Below are 24,660 nucleotides of genomic sequence, written 5' to 3' on the forward strand. Positions count from 1 at the left end.
AAAAATGTATAGAAAAAAGAAAGACTAGATGATCATAGAAATCATGAATCAGAGACTGAGGATCTACAAGAAATGGAAAAAGAATATGAATAATGAAAAGAGTGAAAGAAAGCTATTTTGGAAAGGGGCTCAAAAATTAAATTAAACTAATGAATAGTACTAGCTGAAAGGGGCAAGTGGATAGAGTAAAGAGCCTAGAATCAGCCTCAAGCACTATTTTTGTGACCCTGGACAAATCACTTAGCCCTGTTTGCCTCAACTTCTCATTTGTAAAATGAACTGGAGAAAGAAATGGCAAGTCACTCCAGTATCTTTGCCAAGAAAACTCCAGTGGGGTCAAAAAGGGTTGGGCACAACTGAAAAAAAAATTACTCAACATCAACAAACTGAAATGGAAAAAAAGGAGGAAGAATATACTTTACTGAGATGAAAAAAGGGAGAAGAAATATATCTCCAGTTGAAAGCAGGAAAGAGAAACTAAAAAACAAAACCTTAAAGGGAAAGGGATAAGAAAAGGAAACAAAGTATCAGAAGTGAGAGGAAATGAGTCCATGGAAACAGGTCTTCATTTTTTTTTAAAAAGATTGAATTAAAGTTAATTAAGGAATATAATATTAACAACACAAGAGAAAAATTATAACTTGAAATTCAATTTTAGAGTCAAATAAAAAAATATGAACTTAGCTCTTATATGTAAATGTTAATAGATTAAACAATACAATAAAATGAAGAGTGATGAACTGAATGTTTATGTTGGTTATAAGAAAAAGATATTTTATATATACATATATATTTTATATATATGTTATAAATAGATAGATACACACACAAAAAACAAAACTGAGTAAATGGGGAAAAAAATCTAAGCATCAATTGAAACAAAAAAAGAATATATTTTCAATAGACCACAATAAAATAAGAATAGAAATTATGGTTCGAGGACCACATTAAAATAAATAAGAGCGGCTAGGTGGCACAGTGGATAGAGCACTGGCCATGGAGTCAGGAGTACCTGGGTTCAAATCCAGCCTCAGACATTTAATAATTACCTAGCTGTGTGACCTTGGGCAAGCCACTTAACCCCATTGCCTTGCAAAAACTATATATATATATATGTATATATATATATATATATATATACATATATATATATATACACCCAAATAGAGATTTAACAATGAAATCTTAATTAATGAGTGTTGAAGAACAAATTATAGAAACAATAAATTAGTATGTAAAAGAAAATTATAATAACTAAACAACATGTCATATTTTTGAGGATGCAACTAAAGCAGTCCTTGCAGAGGAAATCAGTCATGTATTAATAATTGAAAAAGAAAGGTTAACTAAACTCAGAAGAGATATTGAAAACAGATCACGTATCTCCCTTATAGAAGTAAGAGATGCATTAACCAAAAAAAGTGGTAAAAGAGCTAACTTTGAATACTTGAAACTTAAAGCTTCTGCACAGACAGCATTTATTTCTAGACTAAGAAGGGAAGGCTTCAATATTCAAAAATAAACTCTCTCTCTCTCTCTCTCTCTCTCTCTCTCTCTCTCTCTCTCTCTCTCTCAGTTCACAATACCAAAAAAAAAAAAAAATAAGGTAAGTCAAGGATGGGACATAGATGACATTATAATGAGCAAAAATATGTGAATTACTGGAGGTCAAATATCTATCAAGACAACTAATCTTAATGCTAATAAAAGCTACTTTTTGGCTTTTCACATAGATCTGGTCAAATCAATTTTTCTATTCAAAGAAGGTTTCCAACAAAAGGATTTCCATCAATATTGTTTACTTCTGACATGCCAAATTTAGTCCTGCATACATACACATAACACAAGCCATCCTCCAATTAAAAGTTATTTGAAAATGTGCAAATAAAATTACTAAAATTACTCTTTAAACTAGAGACTCCATTACTGGGCTTATATGCTTAGGTATAAGGTATAAGAGGAATGTCCCCTTTTGATGCTAAAATATTGTTAGCAGTACTTTTTGTCAGATCTAAGAAGTAGAAATAACGTAGATGACATTCAACTAGAAGATGGCTAAATAAGGTGTGGTACATGAAAGTAATGGAATATTATTATACTATAAGAATCTCATATGGGAAAATCTACATAAACTGATGCTGGATTAAGTAAGCAAAGCCAAGAAGCTAAGCCATGTTAATGTAAAAATAGTGATACAACAAAAAATCAAAAGATAATATAATAAAATTAGAAATATCTAATAATATTCAAATGAAGAGACATGAGAAAGCATTTCCAATCTACCTTTTTTGTCTAGGTAAGAGATCCATGGATGATACATGTTGCATTTAGTTTTGGACTTTTTCAATATATCAATGAGTTGCAAATAACAAGTACTTTTTCCTTTAAAATATATCTGTCATTTGGGATGGTTTCCTTGGAGAGGAAAAGGGAATATATCCAACATTTACAACTGTTTGAGAAAAGCAAAAAAAAAAAAAATCATAGCAGAACCAAGAATCCCAAGAGGCCAGTTCTCAACTATTGAAGAATCAAATAATCAAGTCATTAATTTCCAGTATTAATGTTCTGTAAATGTTACAAAGAGTTCAATAAGGTTCTTAAGATAAGAAAGCTAAATGTAAATTTCACTTATCTATGGATTTTAATTAATTTTTAAAGTTACATAGTATGAGGAGGCAGAGGGTCATGATGGATCTTGGAATGAATTTAAATTCACTTCAATATATTACATCTTGTTAGTAGCAGTATTCTCACAAAATTGCAAATAGCACATAGAAAAATAATATGATGGGTATAAATAGTTCAGAGCATAGTACAATGCTGATTTGTAAGAAGAAAATATAGCAAATTATATCATCAAGTAAAATCAGGCATGGATTTTTTTTGCAATATGTATCATATAAATGTTAATTATTATTAGAGGAAGTATGGTATAATGAATAAAATTTGAGACTTTTAATCAACCAGATCTAGGTTCATGTCCTACCAAAGATATTTACTAGTGTGAGCCTGAGTACATCATTTTACACCCTGTAGTTTAAGCAACTCCTTTGAACTTGTCTACTAAGTCATGAATGAGATGTGATCTACATCATTAGAAGTTCCAACATTGGAAATTCTCCCATTTTGTCAGAATCAAAAATCTATCCCAATATTTAAGCATTATTTTTATAAAGGATATGTCAGTTATTTTTCTTTACTTGTATCATCAGCTCATAGCATAGTGCCTGATTAACCAAAAAAAAAAAAAAAAGGTGAACCATTAGTTGAACATAAGTTCAACCCATAAACAGCTCATGTTCTAGATTGCTATCCATGAAAAATGAAAATAATCTGACAAAAGTATTCAGCATATTTGGGAAATTCCTTATGGAGGATTTACAGAAAACAAGAATCACTCAGGTTGAGAAAGCCTACATGGATTATTCTCATATTATCCCCAGTTTATAGATAGCGAACTTTAGAGGAATTAAATGATTTAAACCCAGCTATTCCTAGCTTCATGCCCAAAAATCTATCTAATGCACCCTACTGCCTCCAATGAAACTGAAATGCTATCCACGCTCCAGTTCCTGTTCCAGTAAATTAATCCTCCCTCAGTTGCCCTCGCTATGTAGAAGGGGGTTATTGTACAGTGGGGTTGAGCATAGAAGAGAAGGAATAACTAGGTAAAATGTTTCCCATCTAAATCTCCAAATATTTCTTCTCTGATTTAGAGTAGCTAAGGGACTAGAATCAGAATTACATTAATGAAAATCATATCTAAATGTAAAAGAACACATAAAACTAATCACAATGTTATTCTGGTATTTCTCATTTTAAAGTACTGTGAGCTATCTATACATACAGGCCAATTTGGGAATTTATTTTACTTCTATAGGCAATTATGTATAGTTGGTTATTGTCCAAAATGGTTTATGTCCATGACATGAATCTAACCCAGTCTCTGCAGTGGGAAGTTTGAGTGTCCTACAAGGACACCAGGAGAGAAGGTGAGGTCTTTTGATTGAAGGGGGATTCACCTGTAAAATCCATGTAAGGTTGGCTTTTTCTACAGTTTTTGTTTTTATCTTCACATAGGGAGGGCACCTGACTATTTTAAATCTAGCTACTTACATAGTATTACTTTCATCAACTTACTCTAAAGAGATTTAAACTTCCTCTGGCTTTCTGACTTTGCTATTTGGGAAACATCCTTTTTGGGCCCATAGATCTATTTTTTGTTTCTCTCTCCCTCTCTCTCCTTCCCTTTTCTCTCCCTATTCTTCCTCCCTGAAAATTTTCCCTGGAAACAATTGAGCAGTTTATCATTTCTGTGAGTATAAAGGCCAAGTATTTGGTAGGATTTTTTTTTTATTTTTTTGGCCTAACATAAATGACAGCCATCTCCCAGTTCCAACTTCTTTAAATTTAGCATGAATAAACATTGTCTTCTTCAGTACATTTAACTACATTGTCATTACAAGCTTTGACTCTTCAGATAGGCACACCCATAAGTATATTCATCATTATATTTCCACAGAATAAAATTTTGATCCTAGGAATTCATAACCCTCCAATGCTAACTGCACAGATAGCATTTTAAAAAATCTTTTATGTAATGTATATGTTTGTTTAATGCTAAATTTCTTGACAGTAGCACACTGTTTTATTTTTATGGCTATATGTCTATTATAAATACATAAATCTCTTGATAATAAAATTTTAAATGCTTGCCCAGATGGTGGGTTTCAATGACTATGTGTATTGACAATTGTGAGTTGATCAATTCGGATAGATGTAGACTCTCTGAGTTCGGAGAACTAAGACAAACCTGAGAGACCCGTTATGGAAACCCCCAACTACATCCAGAGTTAAAAAAGAAAGAAAGAGAAAATAAAATCCATAGTATCTGAACACTTTGTTCACTTTTTTAAAATTTTTTCTTATGTTTTTCCTTCCTATCCCACGATTTTCTTTCTTTTCCTTATGTCCTAATTCCTCGTGTACAAAATAACTAATATGTAAAGATGTTAAACACAAATGTACATGTACATGACTATTCACCACTGAAGGGAGGGAGGGGCAAGAGAGGATGGAAGAAATTTGTGTAACTTATAAAAACCTTCACAATATGCGATTGGAAAAATAAAATATCAATCAAAAATGTTCACCATAAATAGAGCCAGCGATACTAAAAATAAATAAATAGATGTTAAGTGGAAACAAAGTAAACTTATTGAAATCGTGGGGTGGTCCAACATTTCCTAAAATCTTTTTAAACTTTTTTAATGCATTATATCCACTTAATTGTATCCATATTTCAAAATAAAAGCATGTAAACATATAAAAAAAAAAGAGGATACCCAGGGTTTTCCGGTGTTTCTGATCTGCAGACTTAGGGAGAAAGCATCTTCAATTGATACAAGACTTCGTTTCAGGAAAGCCTCTGAAATGCCAAGTCCTGCTAGAAGAGCATAGCAGGTGCAAAACTGTCTCTAAGCGACCTTCTCCGAAAGGGAGAATTCCCCGAAGGTGGGAATTATTTAAATGTCTAGTGTGAATTATCTCACTTTAATGTAAACCTTCTATAGGACAATCGATCGTTTCAACCACAGAGTGGCGCCAGCGAAACGAATCCCAGAAACTGGTTTTAAGGGTAAAGCTACTGACATTTCAACTGATGAGCAGCCTGGAGCAGCCCTGCTGATTCCCCAAAAGGACGGGGAAGCGACTGTGACTTGTTAAAAAATGGGGAAGAGGGGGAGGGGAGGTGTTTCTGCAAGCATTTCCAAAGGCTTTCGGTTTCTGCCTTGCATTTAGACGAAGCTCTAGGTTCGGGGTGATGCCCCTGAATGGATTTGCAGGGGGTGCACCTCCACACCTACCCCGCGCCCCCACCCCCTTCGCTTCTCGGGGGAGTGCGGTCACTCGGGATTGCGTGCGGTGATGTCATCGGCCGCCGGGTGAAGAGACGGGCAAGTCAGGACAAGTTCAAGCGCCCGCCTGGAGCGGAGCTGGCACCGCAGCGGGGCGGGCAGAGCCAGGCAAAGAGCAAAAAGTCTCCGTCTTCCAGACGCGGCTTCTCCACCGACACCGAGTAAAGGTGGGAATGGCTCGGTTCAGCACCGCCCAGGCGTTCCTGAGCCCCGGAACCATCCCATTAGCACAGGAGAGGAGAACTCTGGCTCGTTGGATCCACGCCAGAGTCCTCATTGCGGGTGGAGGACTGGAGCAGGGGGGAGCTGGAACTAACCAGTACTGTGGCCTTCCAATCCAAGCGTCCCCGAGATGGAAGAGGGATTTAGGAGCCGGGGGCGGGGGGGGCGAGTGGGGGCTGTGCTGGAATCCCAGCCATCATCTCTAAGACTCGGATCAAGAAGCCTTCGGAATAGAAAGGGTGAAGGCAGGCGCAAAGGAGCTGAAATGACAGGGGAAGCAGGAAAGGCAAGTACACGGAGCGAGCCTGGCACTTTCCAGTCCAAACGTTCGTGGGTTCTGAAATGACAGCAAAAGCGGAGGAGGAAGGGGTATTCGCCTCCGCAGCTCTGACAGGATCGTGGCCCGCGGGCAAGTAGAGGGATCAGAATCTATGGCTTTGGCAGGCGGCCCATCCAGGTCCCCGGGGCCTTCAGGACGGTCTGCAGAGGGCGGGAGAGTCCCAGGAACTAGGCCTTAGGACGCAGGCTGTACGGGAAGCCAAAGGAGCCGGCTGCTGCATCATTTCCCTAACCGGGTATTGCTATTTTTTTTTTGCGTGTGAGATTCGGTGAAACGTATTAAATGAATGATTTTTTAAAAAATCTCCGAATCATAGATATAACGCGCCGCACGATTTTGGGGGGTTTTTATGGCAAAGCAATGGGATAAGTACTTGCCCAAGAAGCCACACAGCGAGGTAATTATTAAGTGTCTGAGACCAATTTTGAACTCAGGGCCTTCTGACTCCAGGGCCGGTGCTCTATCCACTGCGCCAACTAGCTACCCTTATACGATTTTTTAAAAAATAGATTTTAAAAGTGAGTGACTGCTCCTTTTTTTCCTTCACTTTCTTACTGAAAGGTCTTTGAAATTTACTCTGGGCCATTTTTTGTTTGGCTTTTACTGATAACGCTAAAAAATAAAAGAAAATCTTCAATTCAGAAGGTATGCAAGTATTTCTAACTACAGACACACAAAAAAAAATCAGGAACATTAACACTAATTTTCAATTTTTACAAGTGTTTATATATGAATATGTCATATGTCAGAGACTAGGGAAAAGGAAATCATACTACCTGGAGATTTTTATCGGCGTTATCTACCACTGGGAGGGTTGGGGAAATTGCATGCTAATTTGAGCGATTGTTACTACATTTAAAAGATTTTAAAAGTAGATCGCGGCAGTAATGAAAGCACTCTGCATATTACAGCAATATTCTCCCCTGAAATTTTAGACTTTATCTAAATAGAACCTTCAAGGAAAGTTTACTTCAACTATAACTTTTTTTAAGGGTCCTTACTTTTTTCTCAGTTTCCCTGTTAAAACATTTTGTCTATTGAGAAGCAAACAATTTCATGGGTATCCCTCCCCAGCAGTCCTTCTCATTATTGCCTTTTCTATATGCGCACAGATTTAAAACTGCCGATTTAAAAAATTCATTCCCTTTTTATGTTTTATAGCATATGTATAATATATATTATATATATATAAAACAGAAGGGCAATAGAAATATTTTGTGTGTTCTTTAAAATCTTATCAGAATTTATATTGAATACTTTTACTATATTACTGTTGAACCAGCTTTTCTTTCTAATTTTCTATAATTATGCCCCTTCCACTTCAAAATATTTCTACTATGTCTTTGACTAGTAGTTCCATATATCTTATGTGTGTTTCTATGTATATGTCATATGTGCATATACACATATGTATAAATTTGAACAAGTTAACTGTCAATTACTTAAGCATATTTGTTTCCATCACCTGACTCCACTTCCAAAAAAATCCACATTAATATTCTCCATTTGTAAGATTAATTTTACAGGAAATTTCCTTTATAAACCACTTTAAAAATATTTCTGTTTAAAATTGGAATTGGTCAATCTTTATATAAATATGTATTGGGGTAGTTGCTGATAGTCTAAAAAAGATTTTACTTTGTTTTAGAACAACAATATGACACTTTTTAAAGAGCAAGAATACTTCTTTATGTGTCATTCATAAATTTACAAAAGGATGAATGTTGAAAAACTTCAAAAGCATGTAACTGGAAAAATAAACTAAAATTTTACTCCAGGAACCTATAACATGCATCTTTTCCACTATGAAATTTAAACACTAATAGTAAAAATACTGTTTCAGAGATCACCTTAAAAAACTATCAAATTTTGATCAGTCTTTCCCTTTTACCTCTAGCTTTGTCTCATAGATTAGCAAATTACTTGCTATAGAATTGAATTGCTATAGTTTTATAAAATTTTGTAATTGTAAGAAAATTTGTAGTTGTTGTTTCATAACTAAAACTTACATTGTCTGGAAAAGGTTACTGTACTACTTCAGCATTATTTGAAATGGGGAGTCGGTGGGAAATAATGTGTGAAGTTGACAGTTGAGAATTTAACTTATTTTTATATGCAAATTTATATAAAATAGACAAATATGTATCTCACTTCTATGAACAATTTTCAGACAAATAGCCAATTTGTAATTGTCTGTATGTATGCATATACATGTATATATGGCACATTAAGTAAGTATGTATGTATGTATATATACACATCCCCACTGGTTAGGCATTCACATCACTTCACTGACCATTCTCCAATTATCTTCTGGGTCATGATGATGGGCAATGTTGGAGTGGCAGAGTCCTACTGAAGCATGGAGTAGATCCCAATATCCCTGATCCCTCCACCCTTATTTTACCAGTCTATGATGTTGCCCCAGCGGGCTTCCTGGACACTCTGATCTTGCTTCTTCATGCAGAAACTTGCTTGGATATTGCAGACTCCCTAGGCTACCTCCCCTTGCTACAGGGATACCAACAAGTAAGTCACCTTATACCTTCCAGCAGTGATAGGGGATTAAAAGCAAGAATGAAACTGATCCACCCTTCTCACTTTGGCCTCCTCAGCAGTGCCAAACAAGATTGAAGAAAGGGTACTTGGGAAGTTACAGAGAGCATCTTTAAATATACTGCCTTCGGCACTTTCTCAGATGGGATGACTAGTCTAATACAGAGAACAACCAAGTGAAGCTTTCCCAGAAGAAAGGTGTATTCATACTCTAACTATATCCTCATGATTTTCTCATTTTACAGTAAAATGAGGAGCTGAATAGAAATGGAGGTCAGGATTTCCCAGCGAGACTTGTAAATGCATAATTTGTAAGTAGGAAGTTACTGGGAGTGGTAAGTAGAGGTCTTTTTTTTTTAACTACTGTCTCATACAAATAGGCATCCCTGGTTAGAAAAATCTTCATTAGTGTGAAAGGTCTGTAAGAATTGTAGAAATTCTCCCAAGTGTAACTGGAGTCATTCTGTGTGGGGGAAGGCAAATTCTAGTGATGCAGGCAGATTTTATTAAGTGGAATATTCCATTGAGTGTTGTTAAGAAAGCCACAGATGGCAAATAAAATTGATGTGTTCACTTTATGGTGGTTAAATTTCTTCAATGTAGTTTGAAATGGAGGGGGTGGGAATACTGAAAGTCAGAGATTCGCCCATAAACTACAGAAACCAAGAGTTGCAATGATAGGTGACTCTGAAATGTTTTGGTCATTGTTAATGTCTTTGAGTCCCTTGAAGCTCCAGGTCACCTCAAAGGTTCTAGCCAGGATGAAAGAGTGAAGTGAAAAAATTGTGAAAGTGAAATGTTTTCTAAAGAGATTTTTGAAACCCAGACTATCGGGAAATTGGCAGAGGAAATTGAACAAACTCATGTCTAAAAACATCCATGTTAATTTTACTGTCCTGATTAGATACAAAGAAATTCAATGCAGGATTAGAACTATATTAATTACAACCTGTTTACTAGTTTAAACTAAAATAATGAATTCCTTTACAATTCTTTTAAATTCACCTGGAAGCCAAGATCTGATTCAATATGAAAACTGACTTTTGTGACCCCAGGGGATGTACACTTTAAACTCTCAGTGCTCTAAGCAACTCTAAAACAAAGGGAGTTGTAGTTTCCCTCAATTGTAGAGGAGTTTAGGTAGAAGCAAATTCCTCACTGGGGAGCTCCCAAAAACAAGGAAATCAAAGATCTAGTCTCTGTCTCTCTTTCTTTCTTTCTTTCTTTCTTTTTTTTGAAGGCAAAAGGGGTTAAGTGGCTTGCCCAAGGCCACACAGCTAGATAATTATTAAGTGTCTGAGACCAGATTTGAACCCAAGTACTCCTAACTCCAGGGCTTTATCCACTGTGCCACCTAGCCACCCCTGTCTCTCTCTTTCTGTGTCTACCTGTCTGTCTGTCTCTGTCTCTGTCTCTGTCTCTGTCTCTGTCTCTCTCTGTCTCTCTGTCTCTCTGTCTCTCTCTCTCTCTCTCTCTCTCTCTCTCTCTCTCTCTCTCTCTCTCTCTCTCCCTCCCTCCCTCCCCCGCCCCAATCTTCTGTTGTTTTAAAAATGATTTCTCTGTGGGCTTGTTGAATACACCCACCCAGGGGGTGTATTCAAGCAGGCCTTTAACTATTATAAATGCTCATGTTTTCTTTCCCCTTATGTTTAATTTCTCTTACATAAAATCACTAATATGTAAATACAGTAAACACAAACTCTTCCCAGTCTGTTTGCTGCCAAGGGGAGGGGGGAGGGTAAGGAGAGTGGTAGAAAAAAATGTGTCACTCATAAATTTACAAAAGGGTGAATGTTGAAAAACTTCAAAAGCATGTAACCGGAAGAATAAACTAAAATTCCAATTTAAAAATAAATAAATATAGCCCCAAAATAAATAAAAATTATATTATATATAATAATATATAATATAATAAAAATAAATATTATAAATATGGTTTAAAGCACTGATGAATTTATTCAATAAAATTATCTCATAATTCAGTTATCAGGTTTCTTAGTAGAATTTTTCCTATATGTTTGCGGAGGGATTGAAATGAATATAAAAACTGAAAATTTCTTAGCTTTTATAATGACTTGTAATAACTTGTAATATAATAATTTGTCTTCTAATGTATAAACTACATAAGCATGGGTACCAGGTTTAAATGTTCATGTAGATTAATTCAGAAAAATAACAGCTTAGTCTTAACAAAACTTAGAGAAAAAATAAATTCCATAATGTAGGTAAGTGGATTCAAAGTGAATGGATGTAATTCACTATTTGTTAAAGAAGTATGGGGGCAGCTAGGTGGTACAGTGGAGGGGCAGCTAGGTGGTACAGTGGATAAAGCACCAGCCCTGAAGTCAGGAGTTCCTGAGTTCAAATCCAGCCTCACACACTTAATAATTACCTAGCTGTGTGGCTTTGGGCAAGCCACTTAACCCCATTGCCTTGAAAAAAAAAAACTAAAAAAAAAAAAGTATGAAGATCCTGAATCCTACCATACCATGCAGATATATACAGATATATACATATATATATATACACACATAGACACATTATATCTATATCTATAGAAACATTTGCACATTTAGAATTGTGTTAATATTTGTCAAGATCCAGTTTTTTAAAAACAAACATGTTGGCAGATGACTAGGTAATGATTTTAAAAGTGATCTGAAGTAAAAAATACAATGATAATAAAACAGTTATCTAACTGATAGATTTATTTCACTTCTAAGATCTTAAAGCACTGTATGTAATAAATCTAAATGGGAGGGAAAACATTCAGGACAAATCAAACAAGGAGTATAAAGAGTAAGAAATTACCTATTTAAGAGATTCATAATTGTTATTTATCACTATGATGTAGCAAATAACCAATTCATTTAAAATGTTTATTACATCTTGAGCAGATTTTTCTTACCAAAGTTTTTTCAGTTTTTTTCTGCAGTTTCATTAGCCTAGATTGAAGACATTTTAAAGACCTAATAATTCATTTATCCTATCTCTCCTTCCCTACCTCCCTTTTCCTCTTCCTGTCTTCTCTCATCAACCTTTCTCCCCTTCTCCCTCCCTCTCCTCCTCTTTCATTCTCTTAGTCTCAGTACATCAGGCATCACTCTAAAGCTCTAAGTGACAAAGAAGGCTCTAACTTGCGCATCGATAGGAGTTTCCTCACTCAGGAGTTCCCTTTACAGATAAAATCATAAGACCTATCCTTAACCCTAAATTAGGGAAGATAGGCTCATAAGGACATGGAACAAAAGTGTGTTTTGCAAATCCAAAGAAATTATTAATTTAATTAATATACTATCTTGTCATGTAATTCCAAAAATTCAAGAAGACAGAACTTGTTAATTGACTGATGCTGAGTAAAAGAATTCTCTTGCAGGATGCATAGGAAATAAATTCAAGTTTGTATACAAATTATTTCATATATATAGGCCTGTAAAACCTTCTTATAATTATTTCTAATAAATAGCTGAAATTAAAAGTAAAAACCAAATAAATAAAATTGTCCCTGAGTATCATTAATTTCATATTTTAATTAAAATTTAATTCAATAAATATTAAACAAAACTATGTATAAGATCTGAGGATATAAAATTATAAAGACACAAACCCTGCCCTTAAGAAATTTATGATCTCTTCATTTATATTAAAAATTATTTTAATACTGAAAGCAAAGTAAATTTTTACTAGTTAATTCACATCAATTCAAAAGGAGTTATAGACATAACATGCACTTTTATAAAACTTTGAAAAGTTTATAATCACAAATTATTTTATTTAGGCTCTTATGTAGCATCATCAAATTCCATTTCTCTAAAGGTCAGGTAATTATTCAACTAGAAAATATTACAAATTGAAATTCAAGTTTCAATTTCAATCTTATAATGCTGAAGCTATAAGAAACCTTTAGAAATCTAGTCTTCTTTCCTTTTTTGATCAAGAATTTGAAGCTCATATAAGTTGAATGACTTGCTGACTTAGCAAATAAGTAACAGAGCAGGGCAGGAGCCCAAGGCCTTTCTTGAAAGGCCATCGTGAAAGATGTAGATAACTATATAGGTTATCTCATCTATATTGGTTATCTCATCAATCACCTATTTACCTCTCTTTGGAAAAATGTAAAAAGATGTATTGGGGTGATCAGAAGGTTTGAAATTTACCACTATTTTCATAGTTTTGCATTTTACTAGTACATTCAATTAAGACTCAATCATTTCCCAAAACACAAGGGTCAAATTCAGACAGGGACATACATCCAAGCATTCAAGTGTGTGTACATATACCCACACATATATGCATACAAATATACAAATTTTCTTTTTGTTCTTAACCAGAATTCTATTACTGATGAGATCATATAATGTCATGTAGTTTTCATAAACTTAGTATAGTCTCTTCTGAATGAAAGATAGTAATAGTAGTTTGCGTGGTGGGAGTGGGGATGAGAGAGATAATGTCTTTTGAAGTAAAAGTCAGTTTTTGGAACCCAAAATACATAAAGTTGATTATTTTATTTATTTATTTATTATACTCCTAATTCATACATCATAAGATAATTAGATCTTGAAGAGCTATTGAAACTTATGTAATTCAATCTCCTTATTTTAAAGAGGAGGAAAATCAGGTTCAGGGAGATTTAGTGACTTGTCCATCATCATGCAGCTAATTTGTGGCAGAGTCAGAACTACAGTTTTATATTTACTATTAAAAAATACATTAGCAGGGGCAGCTAGGTGGCGCAGTGGATAGAGCACCGGCCCTGGAGTCAGGAGTATCGAGTACCTGAGTTCAAATCCAGCCTCAGACACTTAATAATTACCTAGCTGTGTGGCCTTGGGCAAGCCACTTAATCCCACTGCCTTGCAAAAACCTAAAAACATACACACAAACACACACAGACACACATATATATATGTAGATTCTGAAATGAATTTCAACTTGTAGTTCTCACTATCTAAAAAGTCATCATTTGTCAAAGATTTGAAAAGATCGCTATTTTAAATAGTGAACACATTATTTTCAAGAGATTCTAATGATCCATTTTTTTTATCATGAAGGATACTTCTGTTGTGATCGTGTTGAGACTTTTTAATTTAAGTTTCACATTTGTTGGTATTGTTTCCTTCTGAGAATTCTTGCCATCATGTAAACTAGAAGGGAAATTCTTTAAATGTTTATTTAATTCTGTTTTCTTCTTAAAATGATCAGTCATATTAGTTAAAACATCTGAGACCTCAGGAATAAAAAAAAAGAGAGTCATAAGGGAATCCCTTTTTATTTTACTCATTTCAAAATATAATTGCCTTGAACCAGAGATTGTTTTTAGTTAAGCCTGGAAAGTAAAAATGAAGCTAAGGGTCTTCTTTCTTGCTCTTCTTGCCTTTAATGGATTTTCCCCATGCAGATCAAGCTGGTAAGTGATCTTCAGAAGGTAAGCACTCTAAATATAATGATTAGCTGAAGTGGGCATTATGTTATAAATTTTATATTTTATGGAATCTTAGAAGCTTCTAATGATATTGTGTAAATAGTTCTTGTGGAGTTAGCATAACCTTCCAATAGAACAGAATATCTTTGATATTGACTATATTCAAAGATCATTTTCTTTGGTCCCTTAGTTCTCAAGTCTTACAGAAGTTACTTGACTGATAGTGGGAAAAGCTAGGCATTTATAGAGTCTGGATATTCTATTTAAAGGCAACTGTAACTGAGAAAGAGCTACTAAGACAGAGAAAAAACAGAAAAGGAATGAAAGAGGGCTGTGGTGCCATTTACAAGTCTCAGGGGCAGAATTATACAAATATCAAATTGAGCAGAGGTGAAAGTGACTTTAGAGGAGACAGAATTCAGTTCCCTCATTTTACAGATGAGGAAACCTAATTTTCAAGATTTCTGACCACTGATAAAACATTTTATATGCAAATGTTATTGCTACTTTCAAAAGATGGAAAAGAGTTTCTTAGAAATTTCTTAGAAATTTCAATTCCTATACAACAAAATGGTTTTTATTCATTAAGTAATGTAGGAACAGTTGTAAAATACAGACGAATTATTCTTCATTTTTGAATTGGACTTCTACCAGAGAGGAGAATGACATGTTCAAGACCTTATAGTTGGTAAATGGTAGAGATGGAATTAAGTTATATTTTCTGACTTCGGTGTTATATCCCCTGCACCAGACTGTTTCTATAAACTGTAATATTCCTTCCCTCTTGAAAATTGTAACTAGGGAATAACTAGGTAATGCAATGGATATAAAGTACTGACCCTGGAGTCCAGAGTTCAAATCTGATCTCAGACACCTAATACTTACTTAGCTGTGTAATTTCAGGAAAGTCACTTAACCCCATTGCCCTACAAAAACTAAAAAGTAAAAAGTAAAACAAAACAAAGCCCTGTATCTAAGAAGGGTATTTGTGGAGAAAAGGCTAGGGGTTCAACAGAATAATAAATTCAATACATATCTATCTCCAGATCTTCGTGCTGATGGAAATTCTGAAATATTGAGTCATGAACCCAAGTTTTAAGAATTATCTCAAACCTCAATAAAGTAATATAACTTAATTCACTGTACCACCTTTAATTTTATTAACTTAGTTGATCACAGATGAGTTCATTCTGGGCTTTTTAGCCCGGTTTTGCCTGTTAGAATATAGTAGTAGTAATAACAAAGGAGAATATTATGAATTGTTTACTATACATAAATGTCATATAGGTAGAGATGAAAAGAGCCATTTAGTCCAACCCTGACATTTCTTTTTTTTTTTTTTTTTTTTTTTTTTTTTTGCAAGGCAACAGGGTTAAGTGCCTTGCCCCAGACCACACAGCTGGGTAATTATTAAGTGTCTGAGGCCAGATCTGAACTCAAGTACTCCTGACTCCAAGGCCAGTGCTCTATCCACTGTGACACCTAGCCACCCCTACAACCCTGACATTTCAAAGATGAAAAAATTAAAGATGAGGAGGTTAAGTAACTTGACTTAAGATTTATATAGGTAGAAAGCATCAAAAAAGCAGAATCTAAATTCAAGTCTTCTGATTTCAGTTTTTTTCTATCTATTCCATAATGATTCCCCCCCTCCACCCTCAACAACTTTTCCTTTTGAAGTATAAAGTCATTAAAGATCTATTCAAATGCACCTCCTCTTCCTCAAAGCTTACTTTGATCCATTCTATAAGTAGATAATAACCTCCCCTTCCCTGCTTCTGAACCACATCTATACATAGTGACTCATCCCAATTCACATTCACAGATTGGGTTCCTCGAGGAGACAACTATCGTAGTTTTAAGGTATTCTGTGGGTTCACAGTATCCCTAAATTTTTAGCTCACAAGCCCCCCACCAATATTTTTACCTTTTAATGGTTAACCAAAGGATACTATTAGTTTAAAACAAAAGCATTTACTAAAATGGCAAAATTTGGGGGGGTTGGGTTTTTTTTTACTTTATTTTCATTACTACAATGATCTTGTTGCAAACATAAACATAATCCCCCTTCCCCCACAAAGATAGAAAAACATCAAAAAAAAATAAAGTGAGAGAAAATAAAAGTGTACTTCAGTCTATGTTCAGATACCATCAATTCCATCTCTGGGATGGATTGCATTCTTTATCCTAAGTCCATTCAATAAATTATTTTTCCCACAGTTGCTAATGTTAGCTATATTTCCCTCTATTCTATTCCTCACCACTTCCATTTATTCTATTCTCTCCCTCCTTTTACCCTATTCCTCCTCAAAAGTATGTTGTATCTGACTACCTTCTCCCATGATCTCTCTCTTCTCTCACCTACACCTCCCCCCCCTTTTCTGTCCCCTTTCTCCCATCCTTTTTGTCTAGGGTAAGATAGATTTCCATACCCTTCTGAGTGTGTATGTTATTTCCTCTCTGAACCACTTCTGATGAGAATGAAGGCTAGCTCATTCCCCTTTACCTCCCCCTTTCCAATCCATTGCAAAAGCTTTTTCTTGCCTCTTTTATGTGAAATATCTTAATGGCATAGTTTTTAAAAGGTAATAGTAAAAAGGACTACCTCTATAAACTTGGGGCACGCTATTCCATAGTACATAATACATGAATGGAAATAGTGGATGAGAAGACTCTATTGGATACTGAAAGATGTTGCTGCACTAGACATTACATCACTTCTTTGCTGTAATCTCCACCTCTTCAACTTCTCACTCCATGGAACTTGCCAGTGACTTTGAACTTCAAGTAGGTCTCAGGATCAAAGGCATAGGATGAATCTATTTCCATCTCAAATAATTATTACACATAAAAAATCTCTATGGAGATAATCATATGCCTGGACCCCTCACATTTATGAACTCAAACTTGGACACAGAAATTTAGAGTTCAGAAAGCAATATGCTTTAACTTCCTTCTCAGGTTATAATACTTGATGTCACTGTTGATGGGGAAGACAGAAGAGAGAATTTGCACACTTGCTTCAGCTTCTAATAGGAAAAAATCCTTAACATCTGAGTCCTTCCTTCAAAGCTCAAAATAATGCTTTATATAGGCCAGGGCTATCCAACCTTACTTTTAACAGTTTTTATTGAAACACAGACAATATATTTTGATTTGCCATTTTTCTTGGCTTTGTTTACTAAAGCATTTAGTAAACCCACGGGGTCCACATAAAATCCACCCTGCAGGCCACATTTTGGACAACCCTGATATAGGCCCTAAGAAACCTGGATGATCTGTTCAGCAGTTGTCTTCATCAACTTTTAATTTTATCAGGTTGTTTCAGAAGATTCTACATATGTTGTTAAGAGGTTATTTATTCTCAAATTTTATCAATGATTCCTTTATAATTATCTAAACATATATAATATACTAATTCTTTTTGATTGCATAGATATCTTCTCCCAACTATGCTATAATCTCCTTGAGTTCTAGGATTTAGCCTTAGGTGAATTATATGCTTTTCTAGCCTAGTATGCACTAGATAGGTATAAACACTTTTTGTTGAATTGAGTCAAATGCTACTCCTTTCCAGGAGAGTGATGATTAACATACTTTTACAGATGTACAACATATATATATATATATATATATATATATATTATATATGTGTACATAATTCTCACATATTTTCATATATGACTAGGTGCATATATGTAGATATAGATATATACACTTGGGTAACTGAGAGTTATTCCAATTATTGAATGAAGGAAAGCTTACTTTGCAATAGGAGGTATTAATGGAATGACAAAAAGTAATTGAACATTATTATTATATTAACTACTTTAAAATGAGTACAAATAATAACACTCAAAATTATATAATTTTAGTTAGTCTTCAATTACAAGGCTGTAATTAACACTTTGTAATAAACATGTATCTAGGAATATGCTAGGAAATAGCTCCTGAAAGAGACTTTGATTAGTTGATTCATTGAAATAATAAATCCAAAAGTACATACTCATTTGTTTGACAATATTAATATAGCTTGTTGACACTATTTTTCAGAGTCAGAATATTATAAGAACAGAATCAGAAAAAGTAAATATGCTCTGTAATTCCTGAAAAAAATTGAACCAAAAATGAAAATAACATAGAAGTATTGGACTAGGACTTGGCAACCTGGTTTCAGATGTCGACTCTCACTAGAGAGCCGTTTGGCTTTGCAAAGGCCCCTTAACTTCTCTGGGTATCACTTTCCTTATCTATAAAACAAGGGGAATGGACTAAATTGTCTCTAGGTTCCCTTTGAGTCTTTAGCTACATACCAATCAGTGATCAATGAAACAGCTGTGTGCTTCTGAATACATTTATTAAACCATTTTAAGGAACTGAAGCTTTATTAGATTTGATTTTGATACAAAGGCATTTCTGAATTTCAGATAAACTGTTAAATCTTGACAATAGATGAGTATGACACATTGATTGTGTATTTGTGGTATGTCATCTGAAATTCATTCCCTTTCATAAGACATCATGACAGTGCAAAGTGCACTGAAATAAGAAGGACCTTGGTTCAAGTCTAACCTCTGAGTTTATTACCTGTGCCACTTCAGCAAAGTCAATCTCTCAATTTGTTTCCTCATCTATAAAATGGGGTTAATAACATCTATAGTACCTCTATTTTACAATGTGGCAGAAAGTCTCAAATGACATATGATGTGAAAAGAATTTTGCAAATGTTAAAATGACATATAAATGCTAGTTTTGGTTGTTCATAGCCCTAGTCTCACCCAAACATTTTATCAACCTTGAGTTTAGAAGGATCAATGTCAATAAAAGAAAAGCTGTAGGTTTGTATATCTCTCTGTGTTAAAACCAAAAAGAAGTAATTTATGGATTATCATTCTCTCCCTGAGCTAGGCTAGCTTGAGAGTTTGATGTGAAAAATGATGAGATTTGACATTTATGTAACACTAAAATTTTCAAAGTGATTTTTAATACATTATTTTATTCAACAATAGTCCTTTGGAACATATACTAAAAGCTCTTCTCATACTCAGATAAGTTAAGCAACTTGCATATCATCACAGTGTTTCAAAATATTGGATAGGATAAGTATAGGGACTAGACCTTTGATATCACAGGGCTCGCCCAAATAAGAAAATCGCTTTCACCAATGCATGTCAGCAACTTCTTTGTAACTTATAGTCATAAAGTGACCTAGCATACTTAAGAGGGAAAGTGACTTCCACTGGTCCCACAACCAGTAAGTGTTAGAAGTGAGTTATATTGAAAGGAAGCAGGTTGTTGGAATATAACATGAATTCCAGATCTCCTATCTCCAAGTCCAGAAGACTTTCTAATATAATAGCTAACTCTCAACTTATAACAGAGTGACCATAACAGTAATAATAGTTTGCTCAATTCTCAAACATACCCACTGGTCAGGATGATGATGATGATGATGATACTTTAAGTTTTGCAAAAGGTATACATATGTTGTAGAGAACATAGGCTACAAAGTAGTCTCACAGAATATTTTATACTCACTATCTGTGAGTAATGAATTATATAAAAGAGCCCTAGATTTGCAGTATGAGGATGAGTTAAGATCCTGGTTCTTTGAACTACATCCCCAACCCAGGCTTTCTGGACTCTTAAAAAAAAAAAAAGATTTTTTTTAGATGAGCCCTAGGATCTCTCTCATCATTCAGTGACAAAAAAAATTACTTACTGCCCCCCCACTACATTATTTTTCTGACATATCTTAGATTCAAAAATGTGCTGGATATAGAAAGTAACTGCAAAACACTATAAGACTGAGATTATGTCACATATTAAAGTTATGTTCTCCAGTAATCTTGAATAGAACAAGAAGGAGGGTCTTCTCTCTCTGTATTTTTGGGATACATTTCTTGTGATCGGGGATTTTATTTATCTTTAAACTCAGCTCAGTGTACTCTGAATAGCAGGTACTTAACATTTGTTGAATTCTATATTTGTGAGAGACCTCAGAAAAAGGCATGAAGAAGAGAACTGGGATCAATAATATCATAGAAACATCATCTTTTAAAATAATAAATATTTTTTAGAGTTTACATGTTATCCATGAAATATACTGTCTGTTACATTCCAACTTAATATCCCTTTAATATCCCAAACTCAACCTGTTTAAATCAGAATTCATTTTTCCCAAAAAACCCACTCCTCTACCTAACTTCCTGTATCTGTCAAGAGTACCACAAAATCCCATTCAAGAGTAACAATTTATCCAGGTTTACAAATGTAGAACTCTGAAATCCAATCAGTTGTCAAATCTTAATGATGCAACCTTCACAGTATCTCTTTTCTCTTATGTTAGTTATTCTCAATGTCTCTTCACCTGATCTTGTAATAAGACTAAGACTTTCCTGCCCCAAGGATCTCTCCACATCATCAACAATTCTATTCTTAGAGCACAAGTCTAGTCATTTCAAATGAAAAACTTGTTTACCTTATACACAAAGTTCCAGTAACTCTCTGTTGCTTCTAGGATAAAATAAAAACTCCTATTTCCCTTGAAAGTGAGGACTGAATAGCAGTTCTAACAGTACGCCTTTGAGTAGAAGTATGGTAACAGAACACTGGGTTTGGAGTTGGAAGCTAAGGCTTCAAATCCCAATTCCATACTTAACTGTCTATAGGTCCTTGTGCTAAGTAACTTAACTTCTTTGTGCCCCAGCTTCTTCATCTGTAACATGAACTAGATGGCTTCTAAGAGCCTTTCCAACTCTTGTCAATATGACTCCTGCCTACATTTAAAGGCTTATTACTTATTTTCCCTTCTACTTGTTTTGAGTTTCTGACAACCTGACCACCTGTTTCTCAAACATAATATTGCATGTCCCTCCTCTCTTTATCTTTGCAGTCTTCTTCCTCATGCCCCAAATGAACTTCATCTCTCTGCCTGTTAGAATCCCTCAATTACTCCAAGATTTAGTAAAAGTATTGTCTCCAACATGAGACCCTTCCTGATTCCACATCCCTAAGTATTCCTCAAAAAATCTCTTTGTATATATTTTGTACTTGAACATAATATGAGTTCCATTAAAACAAGAGTTATTTAAGTTTTTTCTCTTAGTATCCTCAGGACATAGGGCACAGTTCCTGGCATATAACAAGGACTTGGTCTTTTTGATGGATCAATTGATTGATTGATTGATCCAAAGGAATTTCAGTTTTTCAATGGAAGGAAGTATAAACTTGCTTTTGCTTCAGAGGTATCTTACTATTTTTTTTTGTTATAAGTGCTATTTAAGTAAACTGGAATTCCCAAGGATGTGCCAACTGACAGTGGGGTCAGGTTCAGGATGGCAGGAAAAAAACAGATAAATTTTTTTAAATAAGGCACAGTTCGCCATTCAGGGGACCAAGAATGAAATGTCTACTTTATTATCTTTCTCCTTACAATAGTCCCTGAAGAAGATAGGGGTAGGTATGAATTCAAAATTCTTTGAATTCATATATACTATTATTTCCCCATTCATTGAAACAATCCATAGTGTGCCTACTTTTTTAACTTTTCAGAATGCTTTACAAGTTAGAACTAACATGGTCTCACATAGATAATCTCTGTTTCACCAAATGAACACAAAATTGATATAATATAGGAGTTCAGGGGTGGCTAGGTGGCGCAGTGGATAGAGCACCAGCCCTGGAGTCAGGAGTACCTGAGTTCAAATCCGGCTTCAAACACTTAATAATTACCTAGCTATGTGACCTTGGGCAAGCCACTTAACCCCATTGCCTTGCAAAAAAAAACTAAAAAAAATAATATGGGAGTTCAGATCAGGAAGGAAAAAATATCTGCAACATTCAGTATCCTGATTATACAGTAATTGACTGTTTAAAATTTTTTTTCAGTTTCACTTTATGATTGTCAAATTTCTTGCATCTCTATATTTTAAAAAGCATGGCTAAGAAAAAAATTCTTCCTTCCCACCATCAGTGCAAGAACCCCTGGGGCCCAAATTCTATCTAGTAGAGTTTTAAAGCACATATATGACTGAGTAAAGTGATACAAGGTAAGTATGTGTAAACATATATGTGCATATGTGTGTGATAAACTAAGTGCTATTCAAGGTGCAAATGTGTGGAGTATCAAAACCTTGAGGGGATTAAAAATGATCACAAAAGTATATGGCATTTGAAATTGGGTCTCATTATTTAATTTCTATTTAGATAGAATTTCAAGAAGAGGTGAGATTTAAGTTAAGATTGCATTCTAGATGTAGGGTACAGCACTGACCAAAAGCGCAGTTGTAGGGCAACTGAGGATAAATATGAGATAATAAATAATCTAGGCTGACTAGACCAAGATTTAGGTAGAAGGAAATGAGTGGTATGCAATAAGAAAGGAAAGGTGAGGTTGAGGGATAGATAATGGAATTCAAAATTAAATAGCTTGAAATTTACTGAATAGGCAATAGGATTCTTCTCTAAGGAGGGACACAGCCAAAGTTCTGTGCATAAGAAAAAAGATTAACTGTGATGCCATGCTAAAGATGAATTAGAAAAGGAGTTAGTTTAAAGGAACATGATAAGTATTTTACACCATCCTTAACAAGCAGCAAAGTTCTTAATTTGTAAATTATAATATGTGTTCATTTGAACTGTACATATAAGTCAGATTCTGCATAAACAGGAATCTGGAAGTATCACCTGTTGATCATACCTGTGGGAAAGACACTACATTCCATGTCAGAACAATATATGTGCATATCTATTTGCGTTTTATTTGGGGGGGGGAGTGTCTTTCAGGTACAACGATCTGCTTGAAATTTTATAGATTACTTGGACAATGAAAAGAGATCTGAATTTGGAGTCCGGTGGTTCTGGATGTCAATCTCAAATCTCTACTTTTATATAAATTTAACTGTCAATAAAATACTTTTTTGGGCCCCAGTACCCTTATTTGTCAAATGGGGAAGTTAGGTTCGACTTCTGAGATCCCTTACAGTTTAAATTTACCATCCTAGATTTAGGACACATCCTTAAAAATTGCTTTGGTGTGGGTGTGGGTAGTGTGCAAAAGGGTTGGAATTACAGAAGACACCTTAGAAGCGATAGTGTTTAAAACGTACAAAAGAGGGGAGAGAAAAGTAAATATCCTACACTGAAATCCTTTTTCCAGAGTGCTTGACTTTATCTCAAAATATCTATGGAGTACTTCCTTATCACTGGGAGAAGACGAGGATAGACTCCTACTGCCACGTCCCTAATGAATTCACCATTCTCATTTCCAACTGAAGACAGGCAGTAGGACTGTCCCCAGGGAGGGAGAGAGAGAGAGAGAGAAAGAGAGAGAGAGAGAGAGAGAGAGAGAGAGAGAGAGAGAGAGAGAGAGAGAGAGAGAGAGAGAGATGTCTGCCTTAAGGCAGGCGGCCTGGTACGGGCTTTGAGCTAGAACCCGAGCTCTGACGAGAGCGATCTCTGGCTGAAGGAAATACCAGGGTGTTTCGCCTCCCAAACCCCAGCTGTTAAGGGAGCCTTGGTGTCCTGACCTCACCCTGTGGATTTCCCCACCCCCGCGCCTCCTTTTCCGGTTACAATTCTTGTTGTAAAGGAGATACAGAGAAAAAGGACCCTGGAAAGAGGACAAGAGAAAAGGGATGCCAGATCCCGATACTCTTCTCTGTGAGGCTCTGTGTATTTAAAACCGAAAATAAAAATGTGTTTTGGCACACCTCCTTTAGCGGAGTCTGCTAAAGAAGCAGACCGGCCACACAGAATGACGCCGGACAGCTACAGGCGAGAACGGTAGAGGGGGTGGAGAAGAGAATCGTGGGTGAGGGAGAGGGGAAGGGGCGAGGCACCGCGCCGGAGGCTCGCCCCGGCTTTGCCTACCTAGTGCCCGGCCTCCTCAGCAGCCTTTAGGCTCCGTGACGCTTCCCCGCTGCGCCCCCGGAGCCCGCGCGCCCCGCGCCTCCCTGAGCCCAGGCGGCCGTGCAGCCGCCCCAGGTGAAGTTAAGCTTTTCTTCCCTCGCACCAGCCCCCCACCGCTGCCCGATCTCGCGCCTCCTGAGGAGTGGGTCTGTGCAGCCGTTTATTTCAAACTTGACCTCTAGCTCCTGATTGGTCAAAGAAAACAATCCGGGCGAAGCTTTTTTTTTTATATTGTAAGCAAGAATGAAAAATTAGCGACCCTCCAGGGAGAGTGAAAGAAAGGA

The 24,660-nt window shown here is 35.5% G+C and overlaps 1 protein-coding gene across 2 annotated transcripts in view; it reads left to right on the top strand.

Annotated features, from left to right (window-relative positions):
* Positions 1 to 24,458: 24,458 nt before the first annotated feature.
* The window catches only part of LOC141503279 (cyclin-dependent kinase inhibitor 2A-like), a 28,477-nt gene continuing 28,275 nt past the window's right edge, over positions 24,459 to 24,660 (top strand). The window contains exon 1 of one of the 2 annotated variants that reach the window (XM_074208484.1): positions 24,459 to 24,609. The gene's annotated coding sequence lies outside the window, so the exon portion shown is untranslated. The remainder of the gene's footprint in view (positions 24,610 to 24,660) is intronic. The other variant, XM_074208483.1, reaches the window with a different exon arrangement.

Source organism: Macrotis lagotis, chromosome X (assembly GCF_037893015.1).
Source record: "Macrotis lagotis isolate mMagLag1 chromosome X, bilby.v1.9.chrom.fasta, whole genome shotgun sequence".
Classification (NCBI taxonomy): Eukaryota; Metazoa; Chordata; class Mammalia; order Peramelemorphia; family Peramelidae; genus Macrotis; species Macrotis lagotis.